Below are 17736 nucleotides of genomic sequence, written 5' to 3'. Positions count from 1 at the left end.
CTGTGAGAGGATGCTAAACAGAAAACTATACCTCGAGTAAGTGTCTCTGTCTTCGACACAGTGAATGCTGCAAGCTCTAAAAAAGTAACAACTGCGTTCCTCTTTTTCATTGGCTTATGAGGTTTGAGTCTTGAATTATTTTACAATCCTGATTTTGGTGTGTTCTAAAAAGTAATAAAAATGTGCTGGAGAAATAAAAAGGCAAATGAGTTCAGAGTCATTTTAATGCGAAGTGCTCATTCATGTAATCAGTTTTTGCTCTCGGTCCCTGCTGTCTTTCTGTCTCGCCAGTCCTTCAGCGGGTTGTAATCACCCTGCAGTTAGCATGCATACACACCTTGTTGCACTGGCAGTGCAAGCATAGAAAAACACACAAACAAAAAACACTGCGGGTCAGAATTACAACAAAAACAAGCCGGAGCAATCCACTCTAATAAGTGGATATAAATGTGGCTCAATGGGCAGTAAATACTGAGTGGCTACTCGAACGTTATGATTACCAGAGTTGTTTCAATTCAATAATCCCTCCCGCAATTCAGGGATTTTCAACAGCTCATTACAGCTTCATTAAGATATGGCCAGCCTCTGGATTCTAAATAAGAAGATTAGTGGCTCTATTGTGTCAGCCAGTAGGCATGCAATCAGAGGAGCCCTTTTAGCACGCTTTGACCGACTGACCCTGCAAACATCCACAGGAGTAAACACCAGAGAGGGAGAAAATACTCCTGAATAAAAACAAATTAGGAAGCACATCATATTGTAGCCGCCCCTCTGATGTTTTCATCTCTGTTGGTGTTTTTGTTCAGCTGCAGAACGGCTGAAAAACAAATTTGACTCTATTTATGGATGGGCTGGCTTTGAGTCTTTTAGGTGTAATGGTGTGAGAGGAGTGGATGAATGTGGCTATTTGTGTTGGAGACATTGAGATGCTGGACAAGGCTCCATCAGGCTTGTAGAGAGCCAAGCCTATCCATGTGGACAATATGCCACTGCTCCACTAACCCTGATCCACATCACACTGCATCTGCACCCTAACTCCACCCAAAGCTCTCGTTCTGGACCGGCTCGACTGTTTCTATTCCAGTTTGTGCAGCAGGAAACAAAATGATTTGAATGTTGGCTGCCCAGACTCCTGGCTACATACCTCAACGTGTTCTAATAGCTGGTGGTTTGTCTGCCACTACAGTTCATTTTTCCCCTAATTCACTGTTTACTCCCACTCTCTGATTCCACGCAGGCTCAGCAGGCTGCACTTTGCTTTGTGCTGCGGGTGGTGGTAAGTAGGTAGGCATGTTTTTCATGTCAGGTATATTAAATATAACTCTGGGACGCAGCGCACATTTCTACACCAAACCCAGTTGTCACTTTCACTCCACTCACTCTGTATCCAGGGGAAATGCAGCTGGGGGAATTTACAGGGCTTTTCAGCTAAATGGGCATAAATCACCGGTTTCATTCAAACTAAATAATCACAGGCCATAAACAGCCACCAGTCTTTTACCATATATTACCGCAAAGTTCCTGTGTGCAATAATGTGTCCATTCACTGCAAAGGAAAACCAGAGCGAGACATTAGAAAGCGACATGTAATCCTGTTAGTCCGGTGACATGTGGAGTGGCCGTGACATTTTTATCATACGTGTCTATTTCTATTTGGGAAATCAGCGGGATAAAAATGATTACTGCGCTGCCCCGAGAAGCAGACGGCCCTGCAGGAGTCCACCAGGGTGTATTTGTGCCACAGCAGCTGCAGCTGGCCATTCATAACGCACATGTTGGGAGGCATGGCATGTCTGTCTCAAGCGGATAAATACTAAGAATTAAAAAAAGAAAAAACAGAGAAGAAAACAGCCAACAGAAGGAAAAAAACAGGTGCTGTATATCTCCGTCTGGCTGTCTGTTTCCCAGCACCTTTGTTAGAGCAGCTAAAGATTGTGGATTCACTGTCTAAGCTCAGAATCATCACACAACTTCCACAAAATAGGCTCAGGCGAGATAATATCTTTAATTTGCTGTGTGGTTGACAAATCTGTATAGTAACTTGCAAAGCCACAGTCACATTCTAGCACTGTGATGCTGCTCGCCTGCTCTCAAATCCTTATCCTGTTTTTGTCTGATGATATGGGTATTAAAACAAGTTTGGGCACCCGAGTTTAGCTCTAATCCACCTCCACAGTCAAAGTGGGATTAATCTCAGTGCAAAGGGAGAGTGCGGGAGTCGTGTCACCTTGGTAAAGCCTGGGAGCGATAGGAACTTAAGAATGAAAAATCTATATGTGGTCTGGTTATTTCACACAGCTCTGATGATGCTGGCTCACTTAATTACCAGAATTTAATGATGTTAAGGGAGGAAAAAAGTGAAATTGTAATAGTAATGTAACATGTCCTTAATCAGGCTCATTTGTCACTCAACAATACAGGTGGAGGAGCTGGGGAGAAAGCACTTGCCTATATGATTGTTCCTCATTTCTCCTGTGTGACTGAGACAAAAGGAGACGCTGTGATTAATCCATCCCTATCAGTCAGGGGTGGTTCTTCTTTTCATTTTTTACAGGTTTCACCGTTGTTATCAGATCCGCGGAAGTAACAAATTTGACAGATAAAGACAATGCAGCCCCTTTTCTCTCATATACTCTCCCCTGTTCTCTGTTTATAATCATTTCCGGTCCTGGGCTGTTGTCTCGTACATCATTCCCTGCTTGAAGCCCTGACAGTGATCTGAGCACCGCCTCGGGCCGCTCTCCTTTTTCTCCCACCTCCTTTCCCCCCTGTGCCCTCTTTTATTCTGTGGGCTTAGCTGACCTTTGGCCCGCTGCTTGTTTACTCTCATCACTGAAGTGTGAGCAGGAGAGCCATAAAGGCAGAGCCCTGCTGGGTTAATGTGGCCTGCTGAAGAGGGAAGGGCTGGCTCTGGGCTTCTCCAGCTCATTCTGCTGCACTGACTGCATCATCAGATACCAGACAATACACTTGAAGAGTTGTGCTTTTTGCAAATAAAGACAGAGTTTTCTTTAAGTTATTCATTTTTTTGCACCAACTCTTCTGCAAAATATCTGCTGCAGAAATTGCAAACAGCAGAGTTAATCTAACTACTTAATTATCTCTCCTTTTACTGATATCTGATACTTAGACTCAGTTAATGGCCAAAACCCTTACATTGAACAAATATACATATTATTGAAGGAAATGACAAACTTCTTCAATTTCGTTGCTTTATCCAGTATAACAATATCTTGTTCACTACTCTTAAGAAATAATCTATTTGAAACAAGTTGATTGATTTATCGGTTGGGCTAATGTATCATTTAACCCACCAACATTTCAGACAATACACAGCACCTTATTTTAGACTGTTTTAGAGTTATTTTTAGATAGATAGATTTCAATATCTGGCAGTGCTGATATCACTGCCAATATTTGCCAATACAGAAACCTGAACCAATATCTTCCATTACTTATTTTAGTACCAATATCTGCCCACATTGATCCAGTAGTGATAACAGCCAATCCAGATCTACTTAAACTGATACCAGTACCGATATCTGCCAATACAGACCCCTGTACCAATATCTAGTACTGCTAATTGTATTCTACTGATACCTGCCTACATTTGATACTGTATCGATATCAGTTGATACTGAAACAGATACCAACACATGCCTTGATTGATATCAGCTGATACTTAGGCGCCTACAGATATGTGCTTATGCTGACTCCAGAATTAATGTTGGCCAGCACTGGTATCGTTTTCAGAACAACTTGAAATTACAGTAAAAGTGTCTGGCCTCTGTGTTTTGGCTGTATTAGATGATACACACTGTGACTCTGTTACTTCCAGAACTGTTTCCAAAACATCCTGTTCATTACGAGTAACCCTGACCTCCTACAGCTCTTCCCATACCTCCAGTGCCTCCAGTGAACAGCCCCGGCCACGTATCGACACTCTGTTCATCTAATTGCATTGATCCGCAAAGGTCTCCCAAAGCTAACCAATCGAAACAGAATTTATTTTATGTCAATATTTGCAAAGGTCATCTCTCTTAAAGTCGCGGTGTAGACGATGTGTGTAAAGAGGAGGAGGCGGAGGAGGAGGCGGAGGAGGAGGAGGAGGAGGAGGAGAACCGTGGCATCTAGCCTGTTACTGAGGCTCGTCCAAGGTGAGCTTTAACTCCGGCTTGGCACTCAGGATCCAAGGCTTCTAATCCACCATGTTATTAAAACCCGCTGCCAAAGCAGCACACTAGAGACTACAGAGGGCTTAGAGTATCCATTTCACAAAGAGGCCAGTGTCACTACAGCCGCGTTCCACGTCTCCTTTGACTTCATATCATCTCCTTTGTCGTGGCGCCTGGATCAGTGACTTTCAGCTGCAGAAGCGGGGGGAGCGGGATCAAATTACCATTGAAAATCTTTTGTTCTGACAAATGAAACATAAGGATCCTCTTTCATCGACGTTCTTAAAGGCTTTTTTAAGCTTGGCCTACATCCACATGGCACAAAGAATCTGAGAGAATGCCTGCAGGCTCTCTCTCTTGCATGTACAGTAATTAACATGCCATTAACACATTAATACACATTAACTATTCCCAATGTTAATGGCAGAGTAATTACCATACCTGATAGTGCACTGTGGGGAAGCCAAAGCACATTTGCTACTTTGTGTTCCACTTTCTTTATTGAGTGAGATGAAGAGAGGAATTTGGGAAGATAGCTCATGCACTTTTCCTCCTCAGACAGATTCAATGTCTGTGCATGTGTTAGCATTTACAGAGAGGGTGTATACATACAATGGATGCAGCCATTGTGGGGTTACCTGTTGGTTATGTAACCCTTGCATTTGGATATTCGGGCATTGGCGTTTTTGGAACCAGTTTTTACAGGGCTGGTTTGCATTGCTATGATTCTATGCATCATGTTAATAGGACTACATGGTAGTAGCTGTCAATCACAGGTACTGCCCTCTGGGGCTACAATTATTAAAAAGGACATCATGTTGCATTGAAGACAACTTGGACCTTAGCAAGACAATAACTGCAGATTCCAATACAGATTTGACTCAAAAGTTCAAAGAAACAGTTCTTATCGTACAGCTTACATAGTTGGCCTTAGTTTTAAATGTGAAATCCTGGAGGGGGCAGAGAGTCTAGTGATTAAACGTGGAGTTAAAGCAGGCAGGGGAATGGGCCCTAAACTAGGGAATCCCTGTCTAAAACGATGATGTATCTCCTCCCAGTGCGGTGAGTGATAAGCTAATCAGCCGCGCTGACAGTGAAGTGTTACAGCCCCTCAGTGCTGGGTCAAGACATCTCCCATCATACACCACCAGCACACACTAAACAGACAGCACATGGAGGTGGTGGTGTGGGGGTGTGGGGGGGCAAAAAGTGTCTCTGGTCAGAAAAGAAGATCTCTGTCAGTTCAGGTAGCCTTTGTCCCTCGATGATGATGATGATGAGCCCCCCCTTTCCCCCACCCTCAAAGGAGGAGGCTGTGACAGCGGGGGTGAGAGGCGTGATGGGAGGAGGAGGGGGGGAGGGCATGCCACTCTCGACCCACGACTTCAAGACATGCGGGGGAGCGGGGTTGTGCAAAGGGGGTGGGAAAAGACACCCCAAACAAACATCTTGAAGACATTTTGCCAAGCACACCAAAATTAATCACTGTCCCATGGTGGCACTGACATTTGTGGGAAGTGACACACAACATGACAGACTAGAGGGAGAGGATGAAAGGCGGGTGAGGTGGGGTGGTGGGGTGGTGGTGGGGGGGCTGGGTAAACAAGGGCCACTGTCACTCGCTGTGATCATGTGTGCGTGAGTGTGTGTTTATATGTGGACTTGTGAGTGCCCGCTTTGTTTCCTGCCCTCTAAGACTGGATATGGGCAAACGGCCAAGTGGTGCAGTGATGGCTGACCAGGCCTGGTGGTGGCGGCCGCACGCAGTGGTTGGGGGAGACCGGCCAAATGAGTGGACAGGACCTCCGCTACAGATCAGCACACTGACTGACCCTACAGGACTCGTACAGCATGGGGCTCCGACGTTAAGGCTCACATGGTTCATATGGTCTGCTGGTCACAGAATGAGCCGCCATCGCTGAGGAACTTGTGTTTTATTGAGGCTGACAACACAAATCTAAAATGAACACAAATGAAAATCTGCTCAATACGAAACACTCAGAATATTTAAACATCTGTGCTGTAGGTAGACTTGGAGTTCAGACTGCCTGAGACATTTATTGTGTTTTGTGTTACAATATTTCATTTCATCCCTCTATATTGTGTTAGCATGTTTTGCTTATTCCCTTTTTTTCACTTTCATTTTATATTTCATGTATTGATGGTCTAGCTGCTAGCCTCAATTTGCTGCAAAGGTAGGCTGATTTGCTATTCAGACCCCAAGCAAATAATGCAAATGTGGCACTGAAAGCCACTTATGAAATACCCAAAGGCAACTAATCACTCCTCCTCTCGTTCCAGCCTTTCTGCAGCCTCCTAATTAGAAGATGGAGATTGCATGAAACCAGGTCACACAGCAGGTCTTGTACACACCGATAACCAGGCAAACACACCGGCAAAAACTTCATCCAGACACAGAGCCAAGCATGCATTATTTTAAAGGCTAGAGGTGAAAAAATAATGCTATTCAGGTTATTAATCCCATATATTTCACTGTATGCTCCAAAAGAAAGGATTTAGGCTTGAAGCATTTTGTGTATGTGCTCTGTATTTGCATGTTTCTCTGTGCCTGGGTGTGTGTGTATGTGTGTATGTGCATACGCTCATGTCTGCATGTGTGCATGTGAAGGCTACACGCTCGCATAAACAAAGAAACGGCATTGGTAGCATACAGCCAACCATGATCCACTGCCAGAGAGATTATTCTTTGCAGTGGCATTTCTGCAAGAGAGTTGACAGTCCATCATTTAGATTTTGCAGTGTATCCACGAAAAGGCTGCATTGCCTGGAGCAGAAGGAGCTGCTCTTTCCTTCAGTGTCTTTTATAGAAGAGAATTCAGCTCCAAATTGTAGAGCCAGAATCCTTTGCTAGCCGTGCTAGCGTGTAAGGACTCTGCTATGAGGCAAGTAAGGTTACGAGACCGGAATAAGACTGCGCTTGACGTACTGATTCTCAGAAACATCTCTGGGTGAGGACTGATAAAGCTCACAAAAAAACACATCCACCTCCAGTGTCTTAGTTTTGCACGCACCTGAACAAGAGTGCTGCCTCTGCAAGCATCCTGCGCCTGATGTTGCAGGTTAGTGCTAGGTCTGCAGAGTGCAGTGCAAGGAGTGGCTGGGCAGATCAGGTCCAGGCCAAACAACAGCTTGTGACAGAAGCAGGCCAAAGAGGATGTTGAGACACGCAGAGACTTAACAGGCAGCCGGCCTGCCATCCACTCTTTTTCAGCTCTCCTTATACTCAACACATCACTTTGGATTCATCGCCAGTATCTCTCAAAGAACGCGGCGGGAGGAAATTCACATCACCCTTAGCAAGGAGTGAACAGAGCACTTTCAAACGCAATAATTGAATATAATTCTCTTTGTTTTATTGTTCACCTTCAGATGATCCTCCACCTTGTCTTTTTGTTGTGTGATACCCCGTGAACACGGTTGCAAAAAAAAAAGGTTATTTGGCGCTAATTATTCCCAGCATGTACTTTACACACCATTTAATGAGTTAGACTAGAGGCATGGCCATTGGCTGTGACTTGCTCGCCCAGTTATCCAAGATGAACCGTGCAATCTCCTTCACGTCACCCCTGTCATGTGCACCAAATCCCCGTCCACACTGTATTCCCTGCTAGGGCTTCACTGGAGCAGAGACAAGGCGCTGCTGAAGCAACACAACAGCTCCCGTAGCGTCTCCACACACCGGCGAGGGAGGGGTTAGAGCTGGGAGCTCGCTCTCATAATTACAATAATTAACAGTTGCAGATTTAATTGGAAGGGAAGGCATTAACAGGAGGAACATTGTGGTGGCACGTGCAGAGGGAACCTTTGCTGCGAGAAGCTTTTGTCTCCTCAGTACCTAATGGTGCCTTGGCTGCGGTTGGCGAGTGCTGACACAACACAACGCGACTGAGCTGAGGGTTCAGACGGAGGGGCTTGTCAGGACTCAGACTGGAGGCAGATAATTAGGTGCCAGGTTAATGAGAGCACGGGCTCTTGATGGCATTTGGTTACTGTATGTGGGCAATTAATGACTTTGTTTTGGTGTTTTTATTGCCCACTTGAGTGGAAAACATAATGCATTATTCACCTCAGGCCTGTGTGTGATGTGGTGTGGTGCTGTGTTTGATTGAGTGGCGGTGACTCTGGCTAAAGAATCAGTTCCATTCACTGTGGTGAATGGTCTACTCAAAACAATGCAGCATGCTATGTGGAGTTAGCAAAATGAAATCTCAGTTCACTCATGGCTGCTGCACCAGGTGACCTTTTCACAGTGTATTGCCTCATGGTGGATGTCAGGCAAACATTCAAGTTTCAGGTCATGCGCAGGACAATGTAACCACAAAAACACAGCAGAACAAAGAAACCGAACCCTGTGGCCATAAGTGTTCACTTAATTCAGCGTATCAGGTTTCATAATGTATTTGTGAAATTCCATACCCTCCCAGAAAAGCCTGGCTTTCATTCCAGGGGATTTATTGGCAATGAATCCACTGAGAGGTCTTTAGACATCCTCTTCTTTAGCCCAACCGCTCGACGCCTCCTATTTTGGACTTAGTTGTTCTCTTGCCTGTGGTGGCCAATTAGAGCGCTATAAGATAAATGGGCACCCACAACTTTGATGTCCATCTTTTAATAAGCTTTGGTTAAGATGACATCTGTGTGAAAGAGTTCAATATCTTCACAGTGGGAGAGAAAAGAGGTTTATTCTAAAATGAAATATCATCTAAATACTGCTGGAGGTTTAGGCTGGGTGGGGGGATCATAGCGTTGGCTTTGACTCGGGTGTTGCATTCATTATCTTCCGCTGCAGTTGTGCAGATTAGTCAGCGAAAGATGATTTTTAGAGCCTTGTGAAATCTGTGCTTTTATACCACTGAATCAGTTTCAGCAAAACAGAAAAAAAAAAAATTTCATGCAGTATTCAAACGCAGAATTTATCAAGCTAGAATAAGAGTGTGATGGTTTTTATTTGTGCTTTAAACATAGAATGCTAATTAATTATCTTAAATACGATCCGAAAAAGCTTTAATGCTTTGAATAGAATAAAACTACAGTGTAACAATATCCAAAATGGTGGGGTCATAAAATGGTGCATGGGTGTGTATGAATACAAGCAAGCGAGAGAGCATATATCTAACCTAGCCCGCGGACGTGCTGCTTTATACGTGTGTGTAACTCAGTCAGGAATAATGTAAATGTCTGGAGAGTCTTAAGACGGAGCAGGCCTCCGTATAAAAGCACCCTGTTTCAGGCTAGTAAAACAAGTCAATAAATACAGAGGAGAAGCCGGTGCTGTCTGCTGCACTCGGCTGAATGAAAACAGAGGTGAACTGCTTATTTTCAGTCTGGCACCAGTGGTTGACAGGAGGCATAATGGGCGCTCATACATTCTGACTATCACTCGTCACGAGCTATATCTGTCAATAACACACTCAGGTGCTTTTAGATGTAAAACAAGGGCTCTCTAGGAAGAGAATTTATGACTTCATGTGGTTAGACGTTGAATAAACCAAACATTTCCCACACTGACCACAGCTATGCTTTTCAAGAGCTTCTCGTTTCCAGTTAGTCTTCTTTTGTTGATCCTCTTGTACAGAACAAACACAGCCTCCGTAAGCCGGCACTTACTGTGTGAAAACCCCGATCTGTCCTGCCCTGGCCTGCGAACGGGAAGCGGATGACACAGCCTCACACAAAATGGAAACACCATTATGTAGGCAAACACTTCACTGTGATAACTGCTACCTGATTACAGCGGGAAAGTGCAGCCGTGCTTCTCTTTTTTTTTATACTGTGTCAACACTTTGGGAAAGCAAATATTTCAGTGACTCCCCTCCTTGCGCTTTAATCCATATGGTGCGTTCTGTTTGTCACCACAGATGTTGCACTTTCATAAAAAAAGGAGGAACTGCTCCTCTACACGCAGTGGGCTCACCTACTCCTCGCCTCACAATGAATACACAGAGGTCACACACAATATCACAGCGGGGCCAGCGTCAATCCTTTATTAAATTACCTAGCTATCTTCTTTTCTGTCACCGCTCTGATATGAGGGTTATCTTTTTCATTTACGTACCGGATTTTCGGGGGATTATGCATGAAAGATTAAGGGTGTGTATACCTAACACCTCAGCACAACAAAATGCAATAGCTGAGACGTGTGCGAGGCAGAGGGGAGGTGCTATAAAACAAATCTTCAGCAGCCAGAAGCGGACAGGGTTTATTCTCCTCAGACAATACAAGCTGTGACTATACAGAATGTTTCAGCCCCTAAAATACTGTGGTAAGCAATACAAATCCCTTGGACAAAATGAAATGTATTAAACATGTGGATTTCATAAATCTCCCTCTCCTCAGGCAGGGTCAGAGGTATATTCACTGTAGAGCTCAGCAGGCACTTTTCCCTCAGCATTGTTACCCCGAGTTGCGAGTGCTCCGAGTGCTTTCAAAATGAATGTCAGCAAAAGCTGCACGTGTTCGGCAAACAGCAGATCCTCAGTAAAATGGTTCAAATCACTTACCCCTGCTTCTTTATAAGAGCATTACAGTGGCGTGAGGATTTAAAGGTCTGCTATAGAAACACTGCAGCTGGAAAATTGACCTCGGAGCTGCATTGTGGATGTAAAACAGGCCCTGAAGATGAACAGTTCTCCAGGTTCACTCTCCGCTGCTCAGATAGTGTCAAAAAAAGGAGGGAAAATGCCGTTCAGACTGTTAAACACCCAACCGGGATCCTTTAACCTTGAGTAGCAAACCAAAGGTAGAGGCAGCCTGGGGCTATGGGGGGACTGGCTACCACAACTCCCAGTGCCATGCTGTTCCACAGTGGGGGCCCAACATGGCCAGATTGCCAGAGAGGCCAGCAGAGGTGCTGCTACAGAGATAGCAGGAGTGGATCATTCATCTGATGCAACATTCATTGAAGTTGCTCTATTATCTATTTACTTTATTTCCAAAATAATTCTCCTCCTGGTCACCAATATTCAGCATGCTGGTGGCTAAATCTCAAGACCTGCTTATTACTTATCTGCTTGATGAAAATTCTGGGGTCATTAAAAATAAGGGAAAGATTGGGAGCAACTATCATTGCATCTTAATGAGTGAGGGGCTTTGCAAGTAGCATAGATGCACAATTAAATTCTCTTTCTTTGAAATACTCTACCAACTGTGCTCTTGTATTTTGATCTCCTTCAAAATAAAAGTGAGTAAACAAAGTATGAATGATGTATGAGTGTTATACATGATTGTGCTTTGTGTGGGGGGCCTGGGAGAAAAGATGAATAAAGACGGAAGATAAATTAGAGTGTGAAAGAATATATTCTTACCCTCAAGCTCACAGTGTGGCTCAGGCAAAACAAATACCGAGGCCTACAACCTACCAGTCACTTCAGTCCGGTAGTGTAATTCAATCAATTCTGTGACAGCTGACGATTACTTCATCATCGCATAAAGACAGATTAAAAAGTTGTCAGATTAAATATTAAAGAGGGACTGCAGGCAGCAGTGAATTTTTAAAGGAATAACACAGATTGGAAATGAAATGAGGCACCTATATGCATATTTTATGCCATAGGGAACGAATGCATATATTTTCCTTCAGGCCACCTACTTTGTAATAAAGAACAGTGAGTGTATGGATGTGGTAATGCAGCACAGCGGAAATGATATGAAAGAGAAATTGGTTTTACATAATGATGTCAAAAGGAATATGGCTCTGCATGGTCATGCAGAATAAAGATAAGATTCTCTTTCTTCGTGTGAGTGAATATTTCGCTAATGGTTTCTTCATTTCCCTTAAAGAATAAAGAAGTCCGCTTTGAATGAACCTTGAATGAGGTTTCCAATGAATGAAGTTAACATTTATCTTTCAATAGCGCGGGAGAGATCTGTTGGAGACACCCATGCGTGGAGCAGAATACTGAATGTAAAAGCTTTGTCATGTGTTGAAATAAAGAGAAAGTGACAAGTGACAGTAATGCTATCACATTTTGAGCCAGAGGAAGGTTTGAAGAGGAGAACAAAGCGACGAGATGTGATGCAAAGAAGAGGGTTAAATCTCTATGAGGAAGAGAGAGGAGGGAGCGTTTCACAAAGTCAGCATCGATTGGAGTAAACAATGACTGATCAATATGCACATAAAAGAATCCCTCTAACAAAGACCTGCATGTAGATTTCATACATCATATCTCACAAACACATCATGTTCCCTTCAGCCTGTTGAATTAGCTGCAGTGCCTCTTTTTCTATTAACACTGTTTGCTGTTTTTCTCTCAGCACAGATACACTGCGGTGTCCATACACACTTACTCATGCAATAAGCATCATTGTCACAGAGGCTTCCTCTCCAAACGGTTCAGCCTCCACCATCTGCAGGCGTTCCCAGACACACCGCTCTGAGTCTGCCATAATGATGCATGACTAAGTACAGTTAAAGTGTTGCAGTCTGTTGGCAAAAAGCAGTCAAGCACTTTGCTATAGTGTCACTCCGGATAAAGCGCACAGCTGAAGGTTGACGATGGATAAAAGGCAGTGACAGGCCTAGTGATGTGACTATGTGTGTATGTATGTGTGTGCGTGTGTGGATTCTCGACTGTGTGTGTCTGTGTGTGTGAGAGAGAGGTTAGAAACCATGGCACAGCAGATTTGTAAAGTGTTCTTAACTAGGATGGGAAATAGGGTTGGACACAGTGACATAAAATTCTGTGCAGGAGTCTGTTGGAACTGGGACACGGTTTCAAAAGTTATTCCCAATGCCAATAAGCAGAAATCTCCCTCTGCTTGTGCCAGTTTAAGGTAACCACAACCCTGTGGATTTGCTTACAACATTGGTCATTCTCATTCTCTAAAAAATGTGAGCAAGCAAAGTAGGAACCCTTCAAATGCTACCTTGCAAAATTGTGGTCTGCATTTGGGTTCTGTCATGTGAAAACTACCTTTGTTTCAGATTCTTGATGTTTGTCACACTCATTGTTGAAATTGTTGGGAAGCAAAATATGAAATTGTCAATTGCAAGCCCCACAAAATTGTGGTTAAGAGACAGTTTTCCTTTTTGTCAGCATTTGGGTCCTGCCTTGAAAACTGCCTTTGTTTTAGAATGTTCATCATTTTTGCAAAACTTCTCTCAAAATCCAGAAGCCAGGTTTTCTTTTTGTTCTGCATTTGGGTTCTACCTTCCAACACTACCCTTATTTTACCCACATTGTATACAGCTATGTTTACTATGTTTGAATACTGCATCTAAGGATTTTAAATTAGGCTTGAATTTTTTGCCGGATCGTTTTTTTGTCAGCATTTGGGTCCTGCCTTGAAAACTGCCATTGTTTTAGATTATTCATCATTTTCATAAAACTCTTTTTTTCTTTCATTTAAGCCAGTAAATAATGAAACCTTCTGTGGACATATTTGTGAGAGGCCAGGGTTTCTTTTCATGCTGCATTTTGGTTCTACCAACCGGCACTACCCTTATTTTAGGCACCTTGTTTACTGCTTTTTTAAAATAATGTTTTAATACTGCATCTAAGGATTTTTAAATCATAGAGTAATTTTTCTATCACTCCAGGATTGACCATTTAATCTATTTGTTTATCAAATCTAAAAAAAAATGGGGAAAAAAGTTGCCTGCAGACTCAAGATGAAATATTATAATTGCTCTTGCAACCAACTGTCCCAAACCCCAAAACTCTTAAAAAAAATCTAAGAAATGACAAATAAAAGATGCAAATCCTCACATTTAAGAAGATGGAATCAACACATGTTGGCGTTGTTTGCAATTAATTGTCCCTTGAGCCACTTATTAACTAAGGGTTGCAGCTGTATACTAAGTATCTCTTCTCTCAGTTCAGCCCTCACAGAGCACTGTTTTTTTTCTTATATGGCCCCAACACCCAGCTCCTTTGCTTGAACTTGAGCAATAAGGGACTCAAGCCTCCCTCCTAGCTCTAACAGCGTCTCTCTCCTCATTTCACTGTCTCCTCCGGTACTCTTCAGGGTAGATTTTCAGCGTACAGTGAATTCAGAGGAGACAAAGAACACTCCATTCTACTGTACTCTGTTTGCCAAAGTCTTTAGTGTCAAAATCACTCTGCAGACTTTGCTGCTGCTTTGTCGAGGTTCACCGCTGCAGCCGCTTTCATGTAAATGATCTTGAGAGTTATTTTTTTTCTAAAGAATGCATTTTAAAGAGAAGTCCTCATTTCTGCCTCTGCATCTTGTCACAAATCCTTTTCTCTCCTATCTCCTCCCCTCCCCTTCCTCCCTCCCAGCCGCAGCCGCAGACTGCATAATTGATGCAAATACTGTCACATGTGTCAGGAGTGGAGGCTCTTCTGGTTTACTTCTGTGCAACACTTTATCGCAGAACATTAAGTGGAGAAAGCAGCCTCATGCCGGGGGTGGAAAATCAGCTTGTCAGTGGTCTCATTCATGCAGCCATTGCTTCAGGATTGTTTCATCAAGGTGATTGAGAACAAAAAGTGCGGCAGCAAATTCCAGCTTATGTTTGGGAGCCCTGGCACATACATTATTTATATTTGTTGCCCACCCTAGTCTCCCCAGTCATCTGAATACATCATTTTCTAATTCCCAAATATTTCTCCAGATTTGCGCCATATTCTTTCCACATCAGCCATGGTAAACCATTAAGGCCTGTAAAGCATGCTTTTTGTGTGTGACACGGACCTAAAATTATAGATAGCTGCTTTCAAAGGGGGGGCTAGGGCATGATGGGAAAGCAGTAACGGCTGTGGGGTGACTGGAGTGCAGTCGCAGACAGAAACAGGATTTCATTTACAACAACGATACAGGAGGAATTATGTAAAATGGTAACATTCCATGCCATTTAATGAGCCATATTCACTAATGTCTAAGTCTAACGGTAATAAAACGCACCGCCTGCTACACTGTTTCTGTCTATTTCCAGCTCTGTATGAAACAATGGTGCATAACAGAACAGGCAGACATTTGCAGTTCTTCACCCTGCGAGTGAACGCTCTGCCCTCAGACAGAGTGAGGCGCTTGTCTGCCTCCCTCCTCTCTCCTCCCTCTCTCCTCTCTTCTCCTTTTTTTCTGGCCTGAGTCTGAGCTACAGATTAAGTGACTTGATCCTGCAAACATCTGAAGAATTCAGCTCCACAAAGGGGTCAGACAAAGGCCAGGGGATAGCCTTACAGGTCCTCCTCCATTAGCAGATCCACAGAGGTGTCATGAGGAGCGCTCGGCCGACAACAAAGACACCTCAAAAAAGAACAAATTGCTTGTTGATGTTTATCTCTGGACTCATTATTAAACCCCTCACAGCCTGCGTTTATATTTGGACACAGAAACTCTGAAATTAAAAGGAAAATTTGATTATTGTGTCGCTGTGTGCACGTCATATGTGATGGTTTTTAGCAGGACAAAAATACCCAGACTGGTAAATTGAATCCTACATATTTGCTGAATTTCAAATCACACTTTTTTGCAAAACTATTTTTTTTTGCACAAACAAGTTCTAGCTTGTGAACCGCAACACTCCAAGCCAAGTAAGCTGCAAATGCTGACTGCCTCTTTGTTCACATGTCTCTTGATATACACAAACAAAAAAAAATACCCCATATTTTCCAGCATTCACAAAGAATATCTGGGGCTCCTAGAAAAACATTTCAACTGTAATAAGCTTTCTCCATGAGAGTCTGAAACATTTCAGAGGGCTTCTTTGAAGCTCTCACTGTGTTGACTCTTCATATATAGACAGTGCTTGGAAAGCCGGAGCGCCATATCGCTGTAACCTCTCAGTGCTTTGGCATTAATAATTAATTGCCAATGTGAGTAAACACCAGTGTAGATACAAGAATGCCCCTAACAACACAAACTCTGCTGCTCCCACTTAAAGCTGTACACTCAACAAATCCATAAGACTTTTCAGGAGGATGCTATTGTTGCACTTCAACTGAATTCTGTCACGGCCATAATAGAAAATTCAAGCTCATCTTTGCATATATTCTAAAATGCATTTCGACTGAGATTTGCATAGTTTTCGTGAAAACGTTCCTCGGAATCTCCACAAAGAAGATGCAGCTCCAGCAGGTGTCTCCATCTTTCATGCTGCAGCCCCTCGCACATGCTCAGGAGGAGATTTGGAGGCGTTGCTCTAGCGCAGTTACCCTTTAGCTTACAGGCAACATGCTGTGAGTTTATGGCTAACACAACCTCATTTATATTACTTATAGTGAGGAATGTATGTGTAGAACATGCTGACCTTGTCACTGTTAGCAGCATCTCCGTGTGCTGGTGAGAAGCCTTGCTGGTGTTCAGGTACTGTTACTTGAACGCTCGCTGCACTCCCTGCTCGTGTTCTACATAAAGGAGAAACTAAGGGCTTATTGGATGTCTGAGCAACATAACATGCCCACTGAGCTCTGATTAAAATATTTTATTACATGAGTGCATATCATAGCAAAAGCAATATCTGCTTTTGAACATATCTGGTTCTTGTTATTGACTCTAATAATAAGAGGCAATGCAATATTTAATATAATGCAAACACTAATCGTATTACTACAGCTCTGTATGCATCACCAATGACTTTTATTTAGCTCTCCATGCTGGAATATGACCGCCTATTCAGAAACTCAACTGCAAGGAGAGCGTCTTTTATCTTACTATAAATCCTCATTATTTCTAATAGCACTTGTGAAGGCTAAAGAGTAGAGCAGAGCATGTTCTCTTTATTCTGCACTCACTGACAGACATGGCCAAGCACTATGGGTTAATGTAATATCACAGTTGGATGCCTCCTCAACTCACTTACATTCCCTGTTAGCTTAAAAGTCCTTCTGTAAGAAAAAAAGAAAAAGTCGGCAACGCATGGAAGGAGGTGACGATTGTGGGAGCGCAGAACAGCCAACCAAAAGTCAAGTTACGTATACACGATATGATTTTTCTGAAAATGAGTGTGATAGATAAAAAAAAAATCTAATGTAAATGTTTTCAGCCTTTAGGATGTAATTATAATACATAAAAAATGAATGCAGACAACAAAGGATTATAAAAAATCACATCTGTGATCTCCATAGTCCCATCTTGTCATGGGGAAACGTTGGTCTAAGAATAGAAAAATGGACTGTAAAAAGTCCATGGTTCATCTACTGAGACTGGCATATCAATTAGGATTGTGAATAAGAGTGTAATTGAAAGCAACAGGAGCAGAAAGAAGCGGAAATTCATCAAGGCAAGCATGGAAAAGCACAAATGAGTTCCAAGCCAGACACAGAGAGCCTCGTCCCCATTCTTCTGCTCGCTCTCTGCGCAGAACAGATCGTCTCTCTGTCCATTACCAAACAATGAACTCAGCCAGCAAACAACTCTGCCCGCTGTAGTTTCCTTCAATAATTCTAAGCAAGGCTAATTGTTTTATTAGAGGTGCAAATAAATATTTCTTGGACTGTCCTCTCCTTGCAGCCAAGGCAGATTCATAAACTTGGTGTTAACAGCACATTGGGTGCTAAAGTGCGCAGCCTTGGGGGCACCAATAAGTGGTAAATCTAGTTTTATAAAAGTGAGAAAAAAGGAGCTTGATGTTTAA

At 43.0% G+C, this 17736-nt stretch overlaps 1 protein-coding gene across 7 annotated transcripts in view; it reads right to left on the bottom strand.

Moving 5' to 3' along the window:
- The window catches only part of pbx3b (pre-B-cell leukemia homeobox 3b), a 60268-nt gene that overhangs the window by 14628 nt on the left and 27904 nt on the right, over window positions 1-17736 (bottom strand). The gene's annotated exons all lie outside the window — the stretch shown is intronic.

This window comes from Notolabrus celidotus, chromosome 9 (assembly GCF_009762535.1).
Source record: "Notolabrus celidotus isolate fNotCel1 chromosome 9, fNotCel1.pri, whole genome shotgun sequence".
In the NCBI taxonomy this organism is placed as follows: domain Eukaryota; kingdom Metazoa; phylum Chordata; class Actinopteri; order Labriformes; family Labridae; genus Notolabrus; species Notolabrus celidotus.
The sequence above is the reverse complement of the archived record's forward strand: the minus strand, read 5'-3'. Positions and strand labels throughout refer to the sequence as shown.